This window comes from Protopterus annectens, chromosome 11.part0 (assembly GCF_019279795.1).
Source record: "Protopterus annectens isolate FY-2018-M chromosome 11.part0, PAN1.0, whole genome shotgun sequence".
NCBI lineage: Eukaryota > Metazoa > Chordata > Ceratodontiformes > Protopteridae > Protopterus > Protopterus annectens.
This window is the reverse complement of record NC_056745.1, coordinates 543,800,087-543,820,090: the sequence shown is the minus strand read 5'-3', so window position 1 is coordinate 543,820,090 and position 20,004 is coordinate 543,800,087. Positions and strand designations below refer to the sequence as shown.

The 20,004-nt window shown below is 42.0% G+C and overlaps 1 protein-coding gene across 1 annotated transcript in view; it reads right to left on the bottom strand.

The window, feature by feature from the left end:
* The window catches only part of DYRK2 (dual specificity tyrosine phosphorylation regulated kinase 2), a 678,008-nt gene that overhangs the window by 506,707 nt on the left and 151,297 nt on the right, over positions 1-20,004 (bottom strand). The gene's annotated exons all lie outside the window — the stretch shown is intronic.

The following is a 20,004-nucleotide window of genomic DNA, read 5'->3' as shown; positions in this document are numbered from 1 at the left end:
AAAAGGCAAATTTTCTGATCCTCACTGTACCACAATCTCAATATGAGCAGTTCGACAAACAGCATGTTTGATGCAAGTGCACTGAAAATGCCGTACACTGAACTGATTTTTCATTGAACTGATAATTGATAGGGACCCGGGTTTCCTTGGTCATACAGGGGGACCTATAGCTGGCAAGGAAGTGGTATTGGATTTTTGCCTATGGTGATTTCAACATGGAGTAGCTCAAGTGCATTGTCCTGTTTGACCAGCCTTGAGGTATACTTATTTTTGATGTAAACTGAGACACCTCCACCTTTAGTCCCTGACTGTGTAGTAGCTGGTCTAAATGTGTGGAAGGCATTTCAACCTTGTGCTGTCAGTATGCTCTCCATGGCTTTAAACCATGTCCCAGTGACCACACAGATGTCAGCATTCTCTAGGGTGAAGAGAGTTTCTAGGGAGTGGAGTGTTTTGTTTGTACTGTACTACTAGCATTGAGCAGTAATACCTTTAGATTTTCTTGGTTTTGATTTGCTATGTTGGAAGTACTTTCAGTTTGGCATTGTCTAAAAAAAAGGCACTATGGGGGAAGACAATATTATAGGTAATGTTCAAAAGCCTTGAGGGGAGAAGTGCAGACCATCCCTGGCAAATCTGCATGGTCTGTTATACATCTCCTTCCATGTTAACAAAGACACCAAGCTAAGCCAGTTATTAACATCAGTCATCTTTTGTTCATATTGTGGCATCGTTCCTGGACAGGATAAAATGCTGCTCAGTGCTAGGCTCATACCAGCCTGGGACACATATTCAGAGAACTCTATGATGTCTTTCTTCATATAGTCTACACAGGTATGTCTCAGGTCATTTACATCCACATGGACTATGTCTGAGTCATTCTGGTACGTTTTGTCCAATGACCCGAGTGTGTTTGCAATGTGGTGGATCCTAGCCCTTCCAAGCAACGAACTGTGACTTTCTCGTTACTCAGCCTGGTGAGAGGGAAATCAGTGTGTCTCACGATGCAGTCTTCAATGACCAGAATGTTGGATTGTGTGGCGGCTTGCCTTATGGGCTTAGAAGTAGAAGCTCCATGAGATGCGGCTGTATGTGCTGATGTGGGTGTTGCTTTGAAAGGGTGCATTTAGGGTTGCTGAGGGTATTTGTCATGTGTACTTCACCTAGGAGGTCTCTAGGGTTTAGGAAGTTTACATTTTTAAGTGCCTCAGCATATGTAGGACTATATGTCTGCTTTGAATTGTGTGATGGCTGCAGCATATGTACTACTGACAGCTTTATTGTCATTAGGAGTACTGTTCTGTGAGATCTTTGCCTCCAGTGACATTCCCCCAGATTTAATAAAATCAGCGTAGGCATAGTGTAGAGCCTACTTGGAAGGTAACGTGGCTGTGTACGCAGTTCCCCCTCGGTAGCGCATCATGCATATTAATGATGGTGCGTTGCTGAGGGAAAGACATGGAACACGGCTACTGAATCAGAGTAGGGAGTGTGTTACTAACAGTGTCTGCACATGAGTAATACACCCCCTGCACTGTCCATGTACATTATATTAATGTATTTTCTTTTTTTGAAGTTTGCGTACTGCAGCACGCAACAATTGACATGTGCCAAACATCTAAAAATAGAAACCAGATGCATTCAATTATTAATTCAAAGGTCAGGTTTAAGCACATCTGAGCAGGTTTGTGCACCGTGGCACAGTGCTCAGCATTGCTTAAACGTAACTTGTAGGTATATCTAAAAGTATAGCAGCATTCTACACATCCACGTAGCCAAATGGGTAGTGTGATAGCCTTATGTGCAGTAGGTAGGGTTTGAATTCTCAGAAGGGTTACTACGCATTTATTTTCCAAACAGAAATTATGCAAATTATATTTAAATCCTGATTTGCTGCACCCAGCTAAGCTCTACTAAGCCCTGCTAAGCCTTGCTAAGCACAGCTTAAACATGATACATTTTAACACTGCTTGGCACCACACAGCTCCACTTAGCTGGTCTGCACACTGCTAAGCATTGCTAAGCAGTACCAGCTTAAGCACTGCTGAGCTGGGCTGAGCAGGTTTGCACAGTGCTAAGTGACATGCAGCATTTTTAAAAATTGCCCAATGGCATTAAAGGGTTGGAAAACAAGCTATATTAAGCTCAATAGGTGGGAATAATGCAGAATCCACTGGAGTTCAACTTGTGAGGATACTATGGCAGATATTGGAGAGGGTTTGCGCTTTCGAGCATAGCAGTGGGGCATTGAAGAGTCCAAGGGTCATGGTCGGACTACTTGTGAAAAAACATGCAGACCGGCTCATGCAGGGTGGTTATTGGAGTTACGAGTGCAAAACAGAGGCCTGGGACTGGATGGCAAGGGACCTAACCAGTGCAACTGGTATCCCCCCATAGAGGTGAGCAGTGTCATCACCACCATGATGACCTCAAAAGACAAAAGGGGGCTCTCTTGGATACCTGGGTCCAAGAATTCTGGGTGGGCAATGTTCCACAAGTGTGTAAGTATGTTTACCTGTGTTACACCAGTATTTAATCTGGAATGTCTGCTAAACTGGTATGCATAATGGTGTGCTTCTCTCCCAACAGATGCAGAGGTGAGAGCTTGCAGCATCGAGGCGCATGCAGGGCGCCTGGCCAGGTTGCGCCGTGAGTGTGGTGAGTATGGATGTATCTTGCAATCTATAGTCAAATAAGCAAGAAGGAGTAAATTATTAACTGCCATTAGGTATATACAGTTTTGATTGTATTGCAATGAATGTGGTCATAGACCTGGACTGCAATAACTGACTACTGCCAAATGTAATGCAATAAGCAGGAAGTAGTAAAGCATTATCGTTAATAAAGTAAATGAAATACAGCTTCTATCGCAATAACTGTGGAATTACAGCTGTAGCACAATACCTGCATTACATTAACTGTTGTACAATAAAAACTCAACACTATACCAGTAAATGAATGACGGTATATGTAATAAACTGTTGTGCAATACTTGTGGAATGAGAGCTGATATTTCAACCCAGTACAATATATTGTGTACACCTGCATTTTACTTAGTAATGTATAGGTTACCTAGTATCTCAGCTATGACTGCATTGTGTAAATGCATTGTCGCCTCACAGCTGGGGTGCCTTCTGTGCGGAGTCTGCATGTCCTGCCTGCATTTGTGTGTTTTTTTCAGGGTACTCCGGTTTCCTACCATGTTACAAAAACATGCGCCTGAAGCATTTCTCCCTGGGCCTCTGCTGAAAATTGCCTTTGTTCCAAGTTAGACTTTCCCGGTTAACAAATATTAAGTAAAAAATAAAAATAAATTTCATGCAGGTGTCTCCAACTGTCACTGCAGTATACTATAACACTGTAGTACTATTACCAGGTTATATTTTGCCTCCAGGTGAGATCTAGGAAAATATCAGTCAGTCAGATCTCAGCAGTGACTCAGATGCTCAGTTTGTTAAATGCTGTGTACAAAGTACATTTTACTACAAACAGACCAGGGTTCAAGTCCGTTCCATGTACTAATAAATATTATTGAATCAACATGTTACGATGACATATATTCTCTCCACAGGGACTACTGGTAAATGGGTGAAGTACCCCACATTATGTGTAAATAACTGTCTGTTCAGATGTCAGACACTGTTAAAATCATTACCACAAATGTGTTATTAATGCATACAATAAAAGAAAAAGTGCAATAATAACAAAATATAATAAAATAAAAGAAATAACTTGTGTAATTAAAGATATCATTCTCTCCACAGGAACACAGGTAAATTGGTGAGGTATCCCATATTATGTGTAAATAACTGTTCAGATGTCAGAGACTGTTAAAATCACCATAAATGTATTACTAATGCATACAATAAAGGAAAGAAGTGCAGTAATAACAAAATATAATAAAATAAAAGAAACAACATGTAATTACAGATATCATTCACTCCACAGGAACACAGGTAAATGAGTGAGGTAACCCATATTATGTGTAAATAATTGTTTGCTCAGATGTCACATAGTGTTAAAATCATTACCACAAATGTGCCAGTAATGCATAAAATAAAAAAAGAATTGCAATAATAACAAAATATAGTAAAATAGAGAAATTAAATGTGTAATCAAGGTATGGCTGTATCCCTGGAGTGTCTTGTAACGGCTGATGCAGTCAATTACTACATGTGATGCACATGTCCCCTGCAGTCACTGCTACTAGGTACTATCCCCATGCCTGCAAAGCAATCCATGATAGTTGTGTACTGTCTGTACTGTACACATGCATGTCTCTCAAGTGTCACGCTGCCACGGAATGTAATTACTGCTGTGTAACCCCACTGTCACAGATGTATCATCAACATGATTACTTGTCAGTAGCAAAGTACCAGTTCATCAGCCCACAGTACTCCTTGGTAGTTACATAGGTCCACTTGATGTGCAAGTGTTCTTTGTACTTGTGTACCTGCAGGTGTTGCTGCTTGGCCCATAGTGTCCCATGCAGATAGGTTGAGAGGTATGTACATGCTACAGCAGCATTAGAGGACATTTACACATAAATAAAGGACAGACCTGTAGAGTAGAAATACCAAACGAGGTCCTTGCCAGCACAAGAAACACCACAGAAAAGTCCTTAACGCACTTTTATTCTCATGAAAAACAAGCGTTTTCGCCACAGGAAACTGTAGCTTCATCAGAGGAAGTATGAACAACAAGAATTACACTCCGTATTTAACATAAAAAATACAGGAAGTGACATACTACTAACTTCCCAAGTTAGTGCACACATTTCAATTTTAAATAATTTCCAACAATACACTACACATACTAAAAAACCTTATGTACCTTTAGTACATCAGGAATCCATTTTATAAAATGTTGTATATATAAAATTCTTTTTATAAAATTCTTTTTATATAAAAAACATAGCAGCATATCCACTTAATAACGAAAACCATCCCAAGCATATGTAAAGACTCATGGTCTTTCCTACGTAATATCAATGATGTCCCACACAATGATGAAAACAACTTCTTAACCATTGATGTGGTGGACTTATACACTTGTATACCCCATCAGGAAGCGGTAGAGTGGACTGGCTCTATGCTTCAGAACTTGGGGGCCTCTAAACTAGAAGTGGATTTGGTAACAGAATTACTTGACATTGTCCTAACTTCCAACTACTTCATTTTTAATGGAGATTTCTTCCTCCAAAAACGTGGTGTGGCGATGGGTTCCCCTTGTGGGGCTGGTGTAGCCAACTACGTCATGGGTTATTGGGAAGCTAACATCTTAAAGAAGATTCCTGGAACAACTGAACATTTGGTGTTTTACACCAGGTTCCTGGACGATATTTTCATACTGTTTAGGGGTTCCGAACAGGAAGCCGTAGGCTTAGTTGAAAGTATGAACTTATCAACAGAATTTTTAAAATTCACATTCAAATATTCTATATATGAGACTGATTACCTAGATGTTAGACTTGTCAAGGACTTGGTAAATGGAGGTTTGACTTCAACAGTCTTTAGAAAACCGACATACTGCAACTCATTCCTGCACTTTACCAGCTTCCATCCATTCCAGCAGAAACGATCCATCGTTAAAGGACAGCTGGTAAGGGCGGGAAGAATGTGCAGTATGTTAACTGATTTCAAAAAAGAATGTGAACTATTGAGAGAAATGTTCAGGAACCGTGGTTACCCTGATCAAATGCTGATAGACCTTGTTGAAGAAGTAACCAGTAAGAGAGTAAATGGTTTTTACAAACCTTTATTACTCGCACATGAACCCAGTAATGTGTATCAAACTATGAATGTAGTACAAAGTGAGACTAACTTGGATAATGAGGTGACGGAATCAATGACCATCTTAAGTGAAGAATGTGACTATTCACTGAGTTTCATCACCATGTTTAGTAGTAACTCTAGGGGGGTTCTGGCCATAATACGCAAAAACTGGCACTTCATTTCCTCAAACCCCTTCCTGGTTGCAAAATTGGGAAATAAACCAAGGTTCATCTTTAAGAGATCACATAATTTGAAAGAACTAATTCAGAGAGATGGACCGAAAAATACATATCAGAAAAGGAGAGGGATGTTTAAGTGTGGTTTTTGCAAACTGTGTAATAAAGTCAGAACAGGTGAGACATTTAAGGTCAGGGATAGAAAATATCATATTAGGTTCACATTAAATTGTGAAAGTAAATCTATTATTTACATAGCTATGTGTGTGTGTTGTCAGGCGTTCTACATCGGAAAAACGGACCGAAGGGTCCGGGATCGTATGTATGAACATATGTATGCAATCAAGAATAACAAAAATGACAACGCACTAGCGAAACACATAGGGCTAAACTCAGGTCACAGCTTCCAGTTCATGGCCATCGACCAGGTCCCTTTGAAGATGAGAGGTGGCCCTTTCTCATTAATACTCGAGAATCGGGAACTGGAATGGCAGTTGCGCCTGGATGCGTTTAGATACCCTGGCCTTAATAGTAACTGTAACATAGCCCCAGTATTAAAACTTAGGAGTTATCTTAGATAACCTTCAAAAGGGATTATGTCACTTTTTTCTCTTCCTTTTCCTTTTCGCTTATATAACCATTTAAAGTACTGTATTAAAATGGTCAATAGTAATAAAGGAGTTGATTTCTCTTTCAGGACAAAGGATACGTCCTGGAGTTTAGTAACTTTACATGAATATAAAATTGTCCCTGTTGCAGCATTTTAAAGAAATGGGGAGTAACCTTTTTGTTTTTCAACATGTGGTTGTTGAGGGCTGACATAAATCAACATTCCACATATGTTACTGTCTTAAATATAATAATAAAAAAACAGCGGTCACTAGTATTATCATATCTTGTACATCCAATTTTCAAGCTGGTCTTGTTTTCGTTATTAAGTGGATATGCTGCTATGTTTTTTATATAAAAAGAATTTTATAAAAAGAATTTTATATATACAACATTTTATAAAATGGATTCCTGATGTACTAAAGGTACATAGGTTTTTTAGTATGTGTAGTGTATTGTTGGAAATTATTTAAAATTGAAATGTGTGCACTAACTTGGGAAGTTAGTAGTATGTCACTTCCTGTATTTTTTATGTTAAATACGGAGTGTAATTCTTGTTGTTCATACTTCCTCTGATGAAGCTACAGTTTCCTGTGGCGAAAACGCTTGTTTTTCATGAGAATAAAAGTGCGTTAAGGACTTTTCTGTGGTGTTTCTTGTGCTGGCAAGGACCTCGTTTGGTATTTCTTCTGTTCTTTACCTTTGACGTTGGTTTGAGACCTGTAGAGTAGATAGCATTACTGTTGTCAACCACGGAGCCAATGATGGTATTAATTGACTGTATTTCTCTCTCCCCCAATCTGTATCTTCATATATTTTATTACTGCTATATATTGGTTATGGTTTACTATTAAAGTACAGTTTTGTACCTACCATAAATGTAGATGTTCGAGGATTCCATTGCTGCAGTCCTGACTATTGGGTATAGTCCGCGTCCAGTCGGCCCGAATACCAGAGTATAAGGCTGACGTCGGTCAGGGCGCATTAGACTGACGTCAGTACGTCAGGGTACTAATGCGCATGACCGACGTCATATCCTCAGTCTTTTCTTGCCCCAGATGTCAGAAGACCCTAAAAAGACAAGTCCCAAAACAACCTGCACCAAAAAACATGGACAATATATACAACCATATATATACAAAAATATAAGCATGTAAACTCACCTACACAACCACCCCTAAATACAGAGGGGAAGGAGGGAGGGTAAATTGGACTGCAGCAATGGAATCCTCGAACATCTACATTTATGGTAGGTACAAAACTGTACTATGTTCTTCGTCTTCCATTGCTGCAGTCCTGACTATTGGGTAGAATCCCAAAGCAGAGGTAAGGGAGGCTGGCAAATTATAAAGCAGTAGGAGCTGACAACATGCCTTGTAAAACAGCTGTGGCAAAACCAGCCCTAGACTTAGAGTAGATAGGAAGGTGATAATGCCTAGAGAAAGTATGCACTGAACTCCAAGTAGCTGCTTCCAGAATATCCTTAGTTGCCACCCCTTAGAAATGCTGTTGAAGTGGCAGTAGCCCTAGTGGAATGAGGCCTAATCCCAGCTGGAATCTCCTTGCCATGATGGGAATAACAAAATGCAATGCAAAAGCCAATCCACCTAGAAATAGTTTGTTTTGACACAGGCTTGCCCTGAGAACTCAAAGCAAAAGAAACAAACAACTGCTGAGACTGCCTAAAATCCTTAGTCCTGCTTAAATAATAACGCAATTGCCTGTGTACATCTAAAGTGTGCAAAATCTTTTCCCCTTTATTTTGAGGATCTGCAAAAACGTAGGCAAATGAATAGTTTGGTTTAAAGCCACACTAGAAACCACCTTAGGCATAAAAGAAGGATTAGTGCGTAATGATACCCAATCCTTATGAAAAATCAAAAGGGGCTCTACTGCCATAAGGGCCTGCAACTCAGACACCCTTCTTGCAGAAGTAATAGCCAACAGAAAAGCAGTCTTCCATGACAAATATTTCAATTCAGCAGTAGCTGCAGGCTCAAAAGGTTGTAGAGTAAGTTTTTCCAACACAAAATTGAGATCCCAAGCAGGAGTAGGAGCTCTACGTGGGGTCTTATATTCTTTGCCCCTCTAAGAAACTGCTTGAACAAAGGATGAAAACAAAGGTGGGTCACAATCATAGTGAGCTGAAATTGCTGCAGCATGAATCTTTATGGAAGAGAAGGACAAACCTTTGTCCAATAATTCAGTAAGATATTGAAGAGCCACACTCAAATTAGGCTCTGAAATCTCCAAATTCTTTGCTGTACTCCAAAATAAAAATCTCTTCCATTTTTCTGCGTACACTCTCCTTGTACTAGGTCTCCTAGCTTCCATAATCACATTTAAAACTTGTTGAGGAAGTTGAGACCTGCTGTGTTTCAACACAGAATATGCCAGGCTGTTAGATGAAGAGAGTGAAGCTTGACATTGAGCAGATGACCGCCCTGCTGAGATAACAGATGAGGAATCAGAGGTAAAGGCCATGGAGGCTTCTTTACCAGACTCCGTAGTAGTGGGTACCAGTGTTGCCGAGGCCAATCTGGAGCTATCAAAATCATCCTTGGCCTGTCTTGTTTGACCTTTAATAGTACCTTTGGAAGAAGAGGTAGAGGTGGAAAGGCATACACATGAAGGTTTTTCCAACTGAAAGACAGAGCATCCACTTTCCAAGCTGTGTGATGAAACCCCTTTGTGCAATACTTTGGCAGCTGGTGGTTTAGTGGAGAAGCGAACAGATCTATGTCTGGAGTTCCCCATGACACTGTCAGTTTCTGAAATACATGAAGATCCAGTTTCCACTCGTGGGGATCCATGATTTGTCTGCTTAACACATCTGCTAAGGAGTTCTGTGCTCCTGGCAGAAACCTTGCCTGAAGAGTTAGTTGCAAGCTTAGCGCAGTCTCCCATAAAATCATTGCTTGCCTGCAGAGAGGATAAGAATGTGTTCCCCCTTGCTTGTTGATGTACCACATGACAGTTGTGTTGTCTGTTAGAATCAACACCTGCCCTGGAAGAAGTAACTCCTTGAAAGCCATTAATGCAAACTGGACTGCTAACATCTCCTTCATGTTGATATGTAGATGCTGTAGTCTGGCAGGCCACTTGTCTTGTATCCACTTTCCATTTAGATGAGCTCCCCAAGCAATGTCCGAGGCATCTGTCGTTAGAATCTGACTTGCCTCTGGCCGGGTCACAGAGAGTCCCTTGTTTAGGTGACATTCCTGAGCCCACCACAAAAATTCCTTTTGAATGCAAGGTATTATTTGAATGACAGTGTCCAAATCCTGGCAGTGCTGTGTCCATACATTTTGAGATACCATTGTAGCTTCCTCATATGCAGTTTGGCATTGGGAAGCACCAGAATACAAGATGCCATGAACCCTAATGCTTGAAGGACTGTCCTTGCAGTCAGCACGGACTGATGAGATAGTTGATGGAAGTAAAGTGACAGACTCTTTTGTTTGTCCGGGGTTAAAAGGCCATCTGGGCTGCTGTATTCAGTCTTACACCCAGAAAGCACATGTCTTGAGAGGGTACTAGACTGGACTTTATTTCGTTCACAGAATACCCTAGGCATCTTAGCACTGCTATAACATATTCCAGATGCTGTAGAAGGTCCTCCTTTTCTTGAGCCAGAATCAGGCAGTCGTCCAAGTAAGGATAGATTTGAATTCCTTGAAGCCTGAAGTAAGCTATCACTGGAGCCAGAACCTTTGTGAATACTCTGGGCGCAGTAGATAAGCCAAAGGGCAATGCAGAGAACTGATAATGAGAATTCCCAGCTCGAAACCGCAGATACTTTCTGCAACTTAGCCTTATAGGCACATGAAGGTAAGCTTCCTTGAGATCTAAAGTTACCATCCAGTGATCTTTGCCCAGCAGAGGTAAAAGCTGTTGTAACGTCAACATCTTGAACTTGGGAATGTCCAAAAACGTGTTGAGGAGAGATAAATCCAAAATTGGTCTCCACGTGTTCCCCTTCTTTGGTACAAGGAACAGGCGAGAATAAAATCCTAGGCCCCTCTCTGACACAGGGACTGGCTGAATGGCCCCTATGTGAAGTAACTGTAAAACTTGCTTGTGAGCCTCTTTTCTTTGTAGAGGAGGAACGTCTGGCATGCCTTTGAAAGGGGGCATGGTATGGAAATAAAATCTGTAACCGTGGTGAATGATATCCAGCACCCATTTGTCTTGAGTAATTAAATCCCAAGTTTCTTTGAAAAGAGACAGTCTTCCCCCCAAAGGTGCTGCCAGACGTGAATCTGCTGGCAGCTGAAGAAACAGGTCATTGGGTCTGTTTACGAAAGGACTGACCCCTGCCCTCACCAGAAGTCTGAGCAGGTGAACTCCCTGTTCTAGGCCTAAAAGAACTTTGAGCCCTGCCCCTACCACGTCTAGACCTACCCCTAGACTGAGAATCATAAGCAGGATATGTCCACCCCTTAGCAGGCCAATTTCTACTAAACTTCGGTGGCTGCACCTGCAAAAAATCTTTAACAGTTTGCATAGACTTAGCTTTGTCCTCCATTTTCTTTAAAACAGCTTCCACAGGCGAACCAAACAACACATCAGACTGTAAAGGAGCATCCAAAATCCTTGTCTTAACATGCTCAGCTAAATTCTGATCCTTCAACCAGGCATGCCTCGAAGAACAGAGCTGGTAGCAGCCACCCTCGAGGAGGCCTGTACAGCATCAAAACCACATTGCAAAGAATGCTTACCCACTTGTTCGGACACATGAACCAAATCCAGCAACTCTTTACACTCAATACCTTCCGCCAAAGCATCCACCTTAGATTTCAATTGTGAAAGAAGGTAATTCTGATATTTTAACATGTGAAACTGACAATTCAAAGCTCTCATGGCTAGAGTGGAAGAAGTATACACTTTCTTTCCCCACCTATCCAAAGCCCTAGCCTCTTTATCAGTGGGGACAGGATTTTTAACCACAGAAGCTTTTACACCCTTAGGCCCCTGTGAAATAGTTTCTGGGTCCGCCCTAGGACTCTTAAACAAATATTTATGAGCTTCGGCACCCTATAATACCTATCAGGCTTAACAGGAGCAGGAGGCAAAGAGTCAGGGTTCAGGGAAGCCTCTGCAAAAACATCTTCCACCACATTCAACACAGGAGGAATAGCTAAAGGCCTATGCTGGGGTAAAAACAAGAACTCCCTAAGCCTTTTCCTGGAGTCAGAGTAATCCTGGCCTTCCCATTTAAAGTGCTCCCTCATGGAATGCAAAGTCTCTGAAAATGAGAAATCCTCAGGTGGAGACGCTGTAGGAGTGGAATCATCCACATCAGAATCAGAATAGGTAGGATACTCCTGCAAATCTTCCACAGAAGATTCTGAAGCCTCAGAACACTGTTCAAAACTCTCAAACTCAGATTCCACCCTAGGCCTCTTATCAGGCGGGGGCATAGAACCCCTAATCATAGTAATCAAATCTTCTGCCATCTTAAGCATATGTTTCTTAGGTACAGAACCTGAAATGGTAGGAGAAGCCCCACTGAAGCTGAAGTAGGCCTACCTCTCATAGAAGTTTTGGTAACAGAAGGAGAGGCCCTAACTACCTTGGGAAGAGAGGGAAGAACAGTCACCTGAGAAGCCCCCTCAGCCTGGCCTACCTCCTGAGAAGGCACATCCTGTAAGAGTATAGTTTCTGCCTGGGACTCCATGGAAACTCCTGGCAAAACCTCCGGCTCCACTGAGCCTTCCAAAGAACCGCCGTCCGGGACTGCGGTTCCTCACCCCTAGGCTTCACTGTTTTATCCTTGCGCTTCTTGGATGAAGCGGGCCGGAGCATCCGACGGCATATTATAATTGCAACGCTTTCCAAACACTAACCTAGCACAATCTAGCCTCCTCTTAATAGTGCGCTTGTTAAATCTAGCACAAGAGCGGCAACCAACAACGTCGTGCTCAGGCCCTAAACAAGGTATACACAATGTATGATAATCCCTATGCGGTATCTGTTTGCCACAAGAAATACAGTTATTCACTTTTTCTGACATCCGGTTAAATACTGAGGCAAGAAAAAACCAAAATGTTCCCCAACGGGGTTACTTAGCCAACTCTGTTTCGGTCTGAAACTCCGGTTTCGGAAAATCTCAGAACGCCAACCTGCACTCGCAAAATTGCTTCTGCATCGGACCATGCGGCAAAAAAGACTGAGGATATGACGTCGGTCATGCGCATTAGTACCCTGACGTACTGACGTCAGTCTAATGCGCCCTGACCGACGTCAGCCTTATACTCTGGTATTCGGGCCGACTGGACGCGGACTATACCCAATAGTCAGGACTGCAGCAATGGAAGACGAAGAACATCATATGTTGTTCCATAAATTTTATTTTGAGGCATGTGTTTTATTAATGTTATGTATTACTACAGTTGCATATTAACACATCTTGTTGAATTACCTATTCTGCTGGCCTTATGCCGTAACTGTTATTGGCATGCTATTAATATACTGACTGTTATGTTATGTTATGCATTGTTGTGTTTCATATAAAATGCATTTAACTGTAACGGGGTTATTTACAGTGTTCTGGCATGCTGTTATTACTAACAATGGTTTTGTTCATAACTAACCTACAGTGGATATAAAAAGTGTACACACCCCTGTTAAAATGCCAGGTTTTTGTGATATAAAAAATGACACCGCAATAAATCATTTCAAAATGTTTCCTACCTTTAATGTGACCTATAACCTGTACAATTCAATTGAAAAACAAACAAATCTGTTAGGGGAAAAATATAAAAAATAAAAAATGTACAATAAGCTGGTTGCATAAGTGTGCACACCTTAAACTAATACTTTGTTGAAGCACCTTTTGATTTAATTACAGCATTCAGTCTTCTTGGGTACACACCTGCCATCAATTAAAGAGACTCTGATTAACCCCAAATAAAGTTCAGCTGTCCTAATGGGATTTTCCTGACATTTACACAATTGCCTGCTACAGCAAAAGTCATGGTTCACAGAGAGCTTACAAACCATCAAAGGGATCTCACACATTGTTGAAAGGTATCAATCAGGAAAAGGGTTCAAAAAAATTTCCACAGCATTGGATATACTTTGGAACATAGTGAAGACAGTCCTCAAAAAGTGGAGAAAATAAGGGACAACAGGGATGTTGCAAGGACATCCTTCCAAAATTGGTGAAAAGACAAGATGAAAACTGGTCAGGAAGGCTGCCAAGAGACCTACAGCAACACTGAAGGAGCTGCAGCAATTTCTGGCGAGTACTTGTTGTGTACTACATGTGACAACAATCTCCAGTATTCTCCATATGTCTGGGCTATGGGGTAGGGTTGCAAGATGGAAGCCTTTTCTTACACAGAAAAACATCAAGTCCCGGCTAAAATTTGCAAAATAATACATCAAGTCTCCCAAAAGTATGTGGGAAAATGTGTTATAGTCTGATGAGACCAAGGATGAACTTTTTGGCCACAATTCCAAAAGGTATGTTTGGCACAAAAACAACACTTCACATTACCAAAAGAACACTGTCCTCATGGTGAAGCATGGTGACGGCAGTATCATACTTTGGGGTTGCTTTTCTTCAGCTGGAACGGGGGCTTTAGTCAAGGTGGAGGGAATTATGACTAGTTCCAAATACCAGTCACTGTTAGCCCAAAACCTTCAGGCATCTGTTAGAAAGCTGAAGACGAAGAGGAATTTCACCTTTCAACATGACAATGACCCCAAGCATACATCCAAATCAACAAAAGAATGGTTTCACCAGAAGAAAATTATAGTTTTGGAATGGCCCAGCCAGAGCCCAGACCTAAATCCAATAGAAAATCTGTGGGGTGACCTGAAGAGGGCTGTGCACAAGAGATGCCCTCACAATCTGACAGATTTGGAGCACTTTTGCAAGGAAAAGTGGGCAAATATTGCCACTTTTGTCAAGATGTGCCATGCTTATAAGACTCCTACCCAAGAAGACTGAATGCTGTAGTTAAATCAAAAGGTGATTCAACAAAGTATTAGTTTAAGGGTGTGCACACTTATGCAACCAGCTTACCGCATTTTTTTTTATTTTTTATATTTTTCCCTAACAGGTTTGTTTGTTTTTCAATTGAATTGTATAGGTTATAGGTCACAGTAAATGTGGGAAAAGTTTTGAAATTATTTATTATGGTTTCATTTTTTATATCACAAAAACATGGCATTTTAACAGGGGTGTCTACACTTTTTATATCCACTGTATATGTATTGGTTTACCTCCATACCCACAGCATATCTGGGTAGGTTGGTCCCTGCTGATCCACCTACCCTACCTTAGCCAGCCTTGGCACTGGGTACTAGCTCATTTGGGACTCAAGCCTCTGGTGCCCTCTCTGCTGGCCCTGCACCACCTTCGTGTGGTACTGCCTCAGGGGATGGGGCCCATCTCTCCTGGGAGCAGGAGTGGAGGGGGGTTGTCACCCAGGATCGACTACTGGTCATGGTGTGCAGGATTATTCATAGGAGCTATGAACAATGCCTGCGCCAGACTGAGGGCAGACTGGACAACCTGGTGCAGCCTGCTGGCCCTGGCACCAAGCCTCCAGCACAGCCATCTTCAAGGCAGTGAAGGAGCAGTGCTGACTGCCCACGGGTGGGGATCTCAGTCACGCTGCTGCTGTATGGAGGCAAATGCACCTCTGATTCCACAACATCCTCCCCATCCAAGGTGTTTACCCCCTTCATGTGTCATGCACCACCCCTGTATGCCATCTTGTCTGTCTGCAAATGCAATCTCTCCTACACAACTTACCTCCCTACATGTACCTACATCCCTTCCCCAACATTCCACTCTCTCCTTAAAATAAAAATGGTTACTTGTCCCACAAAAAATATCGCCCCATATGTAACTCTCCATTTTGCAAATGTGTCCACTGCACACAACTAATTAGGTCCAACTGGCTTGACAACACATTTATGTTGTCCTCATCACACTCTCTGGGGTTTGAGAGTCCAAATTCATGTATAAAATCTGTAAAAATGCACAGCTGTTGCTGTACAAGAAATGGAGAGCTATGGTCCTTTCCTATACCCATCCTGCACATCCCTACCTGCCTTTCAGTATGTTTTTCCCCCTGCTTGCCCCCATTTCACCACTGTCCTATCACACCCTTTTTCTTTTCTTTTTTTATTTTTAGTGTGGGTTTGAGCGGTGCACCACACAACCCTGCTTAAATGTGCCTTAATGATCTTATGTGTTTCTGACAATGTTAGGCACATTTGCAAGCTAATCACGCTTGCCACATCTTGAACCCAGTCCCCTGTCAAGTACAGCACAGTGCATTAGCCCACTAGGCCACTCAGCTTTAAATTACAATAGGTGTTTCCAGAAAGATATACTGATTGCCATTGATAGACTAAGTACACAGAATGGAAAAAATGGGAGTGTACTTGGGACTGTGATCCAAACACTACACCAGTACATAGCCAAATAAATAATAATGGATGTATGTGAGGCCTGGGATAGCAGGTGTACCTGTCAGCTGTACAGATTGTTGCAGAATTTCTGGAGCTTTGCACCATAGTTTTGGTCTGGTTTTCATAAAACGTATGTTTCTGGTAAAGAAATGGAAAGTCATTAAAGACTGAGGTTCGAAAATTATGACAAACATTTGAATGTCACATGTCATACCCTTAAGAAAACACATGTTAATGCAAATCCTGTTATTATATCAACATCCTACCTTTGTAAGAGCAATATTTAAAGATTGTCCCTATTTTTGGGTCTTTGTCCCACTCGTATTTATGGCTTTGTCCAGAGTTCTTACTCTAAGAGGTTGAGAGGTATGATAGCAGGTAACTGTTCACTTTTATCACCACCATCTTTAAACACACCTGCTAAGGCAGCAATGCAAAGTACACATGTCTACAACTGGGACCCTGATGTACAACAACTGCCTTTGAAAGCTATGCACATAATGATGGATGCAGACAATGTGTGTCACAAACTATATGTATGCACACATATCTTGCAAATACACCTGATACAGCACTAACTCAGTAGCTCAGTCTGTTAAATACCTTGCATGTAGTACATTTTGCCACCCATAGTCCTGGGTTCTAATGCAGTGTGTTGTACTTCAATTACATTGTTGTAAATACAGCAAGTAATGACAGAGTCATGCAATGTTAACCCAAACAGGTTGCTGCTACTGATTTAACTGCTACCCATGTTTGCAAGTCAAAGGCCTGTAGGTAGGGACACACTGCACATATTCGTATAGCCTAACTATATGTCACCTACTGTTCTGTGATTGGTACTGCTACATAACAGATATACCTTAAGCACATGTCTTAAGTGGACTGTAAAGGGTATCCTTACTTTGGCTCTGCTGTAATGACAGAGCTGACACTGCTGCCTCAGTTACACGTACAGCTTACTGTCTTCCAAAGTGTTCACACTCCCCCTATGTACCCTAGGCCGCAGCAGCAGCCGCAGCCTACAATATAACACAGCTGCATGTTAAGCTAACTGCTACAGATCTACCATACCGCACAACCACCTAGAACAAGGGATCCAGACAAAACCATGCATAAAGGGTGGGGGGCAAAGGTCCAGTGATAGGGGACATGTTTCACAATTTGCCCCTACAAAGACAGTGAGCTGATAGAATAGCATCTACTGCATGAGCATGCATATTTTGACAGGTATGACGTCTGACACTCACATATCTCTCCCCCTTACTGACCTTGACCCACAATGTTTAACACTGAACTGCCAGATAATCACAATGTCATGGGACAATAGCCAAACACAGCATGCAAAACTGTGGACATATCTCATAAATCTCAACAGTGGACAGTATTTGTACCTACCCCCTGCAATGCTGTAGTCTCCACACCTCAATAATGTCCATCTCAAAGAGTAAGAAAGGAGCCAACGCCCACATACAGGCCTTAAATATTGCACTGTGGTGCCATGTCATTTGCTAATGAAAGTGCAACTCAGCCGTTTTGGATGCAGTTAGCAAGTCCGAGCCACAAATTGCTGCACACGCAATTGCCTGTTAATGAGCATTACCTACAAAAGGCAATTAATTGTCTATATGTCTACAGGTCTATATGTTGCTTTACAAAGACAGACTACAATTTAGCACGCTGGTTGCAGAGGATTTGTTCATGAAAGGAATAGGTCACCCTACCAGGTATGTAATACATGTCCCCATATAATGGGATGCAGATGGGAGGATGGAGGTATGAGGAAAAGGGATTACAACAGTAGGCCTGTAGTACATCTATGGGAATGACATGTCAGTGATACTGTGCTGTCCAACAGCTACAGGCATGCCTCTTACCTGTGCCTGCTTTGAATCAAATCATAGATCTGGCCCTCTTGCTCCTTCCTACAATGCTCAGCACCTGTACGAATGCTAGTGGGTTATGAGTAAAACATACTGACAGCACATAAGGGTGGATACAGCTGTAACATCACATGATGTACTGTTATTCAGCTCCTATATGTCTGTAAATGTCACACAGAAATAGTTCAGACATTGTAAAGGTGTCCCTGACCGTCCCTGATGTATTCTGGCTAGGTCACTGTTTTGTTGACATTCATACCTCATTCCTTGGGAGCTATGGCTAACATACCTGTCAAACCCCTACAGCAGGAATTCAGATCATAACCATTATTAATGGGGGGACAAGCCCAAATTCAGTGACAGACTGTACATATTGGCCAAAGTAAGACTATGAATATAATAACAGATATTGCTGTAGCATACGTGTTGTCTGAGGGGTCTGCCATGTGACAGCCAGATTCACTATAGTCTGACAACGACCATCAATTATAGGCCAACCGTTTGTCAGACATCCAGATGTTTTTGCCTAAAGGACCACATATATCAGGCACACATACACATCATGCAAACCTTTGTGTACTGGAGAGGTATGATACCTACAGGGAAGATACAGTACAGCAGGTTTGCACTGCTGTCATTCTGGCACACTGGTGTTGCTGGCCTATCCCCATACACTTGTAATAATACACACCTATTTGTCTGGCAGTTGCTGTATGACATAGTAGTGAGACTTGGTCCATAGGGGGCACACCACAGTAGATGGCATTGATGAGTGTAGAGACATGCAGCAGACTCTATCACTGCACACATGGATATAACCAGTACTGCTACTATTTTGGTGATAGACATACATGTAGTGTGTTGATAGACTGCGGGTTATGATGTGGGAGCTAGCAGTGGACAGTGCAGACCATTTTGGTTGTGCACGGTCCGTACATAGTGGATCTCTGTGTATCTGGTCCTGTGATGTGATCCCCTCTTGTTGTCTTTCAGGAAGGATGCATTGAAGAAGGCATCCACCATTTACAGCCGATGAAAATAATGTTAACCTGGATGGTCTCAGACTGCATCATAACATTCTGCTGTCCAGGAGTCGTCAACATCATGAACAACATGCAGCACTGTGGGGTGAACTTGTCAGGGCGGTTAACAAAAGTGGACATCGGGACAGGACATACAAGCAGGTCCGCCACAAGGCCATGGATATGCTCAATGCCACACGTCAAAGAGCAGCTGCTGTGGACAGGGATCGTGCTGCCACCGGCAGAGGGCCTGTAACAGAACAACCACCCTCGGCCATACAGGAATTCCTGGTGAACCTGGGATAAACCAACAGCTCCCAAGCGTCCATCACCCCATCTTGTATACAAATATTGCATTAGACTCAAACAGATATAAAGCAGAAGCTCCACATGAAGGTGGAACAAGCTAGAAGGGCTAATGGGAAGGAAGGGGAAGACAGAGGAGTAAGAGAAGAGACTGAGTGAGTGAGTAGTATATGTGATGTGTTAGTGAGAGGAAGCTAGGTGTAAGTCAGTTGGATATTTATTTGGAGTTGAGATGAAGTGAGGTGAACATGTGGGTTTGAGGTTGCGAATCATATATACCCTAAGAATGTTAAGGGCTGCCATTCTGCACTAGGCATAACTGTAATGCCTAGCCAGAGTACAATAGCTGTATGCTCAATTTTGAACGGGGGATTAACTGAAGTACATTGATTGAATGGTAATCACAGTTGTCTATTTGCAGGAGCAGTGCATTTGCACGTATGCTTGAGAAGGACTATGCAGCCTGCTAACAGGAGGCAATCACTCACATATGCCTGTTGACACATAATATGGAGATGGTACATACCTAAGGCAGTGATAGTATAACTGGCATAGTATACTCAAGATGGGTGCACTGTGTTTTAAGTGTAGGTCTATCAGACACACTGATATATTGCTTATCTCACAGGTGTATAGTACTGTCAACATTAACCAAATGTAGCTGTACTGCATGTTATAAAGGGGCTGTCTTGTCTGTGTATGTTGTGGGTTTGTGTGTTGTGCATGGGATCAAACATATGATGCATGTGTAATGCAGTTGTGGCTCCTCACCTGTATGTGTGTGTATGGATCACCATAC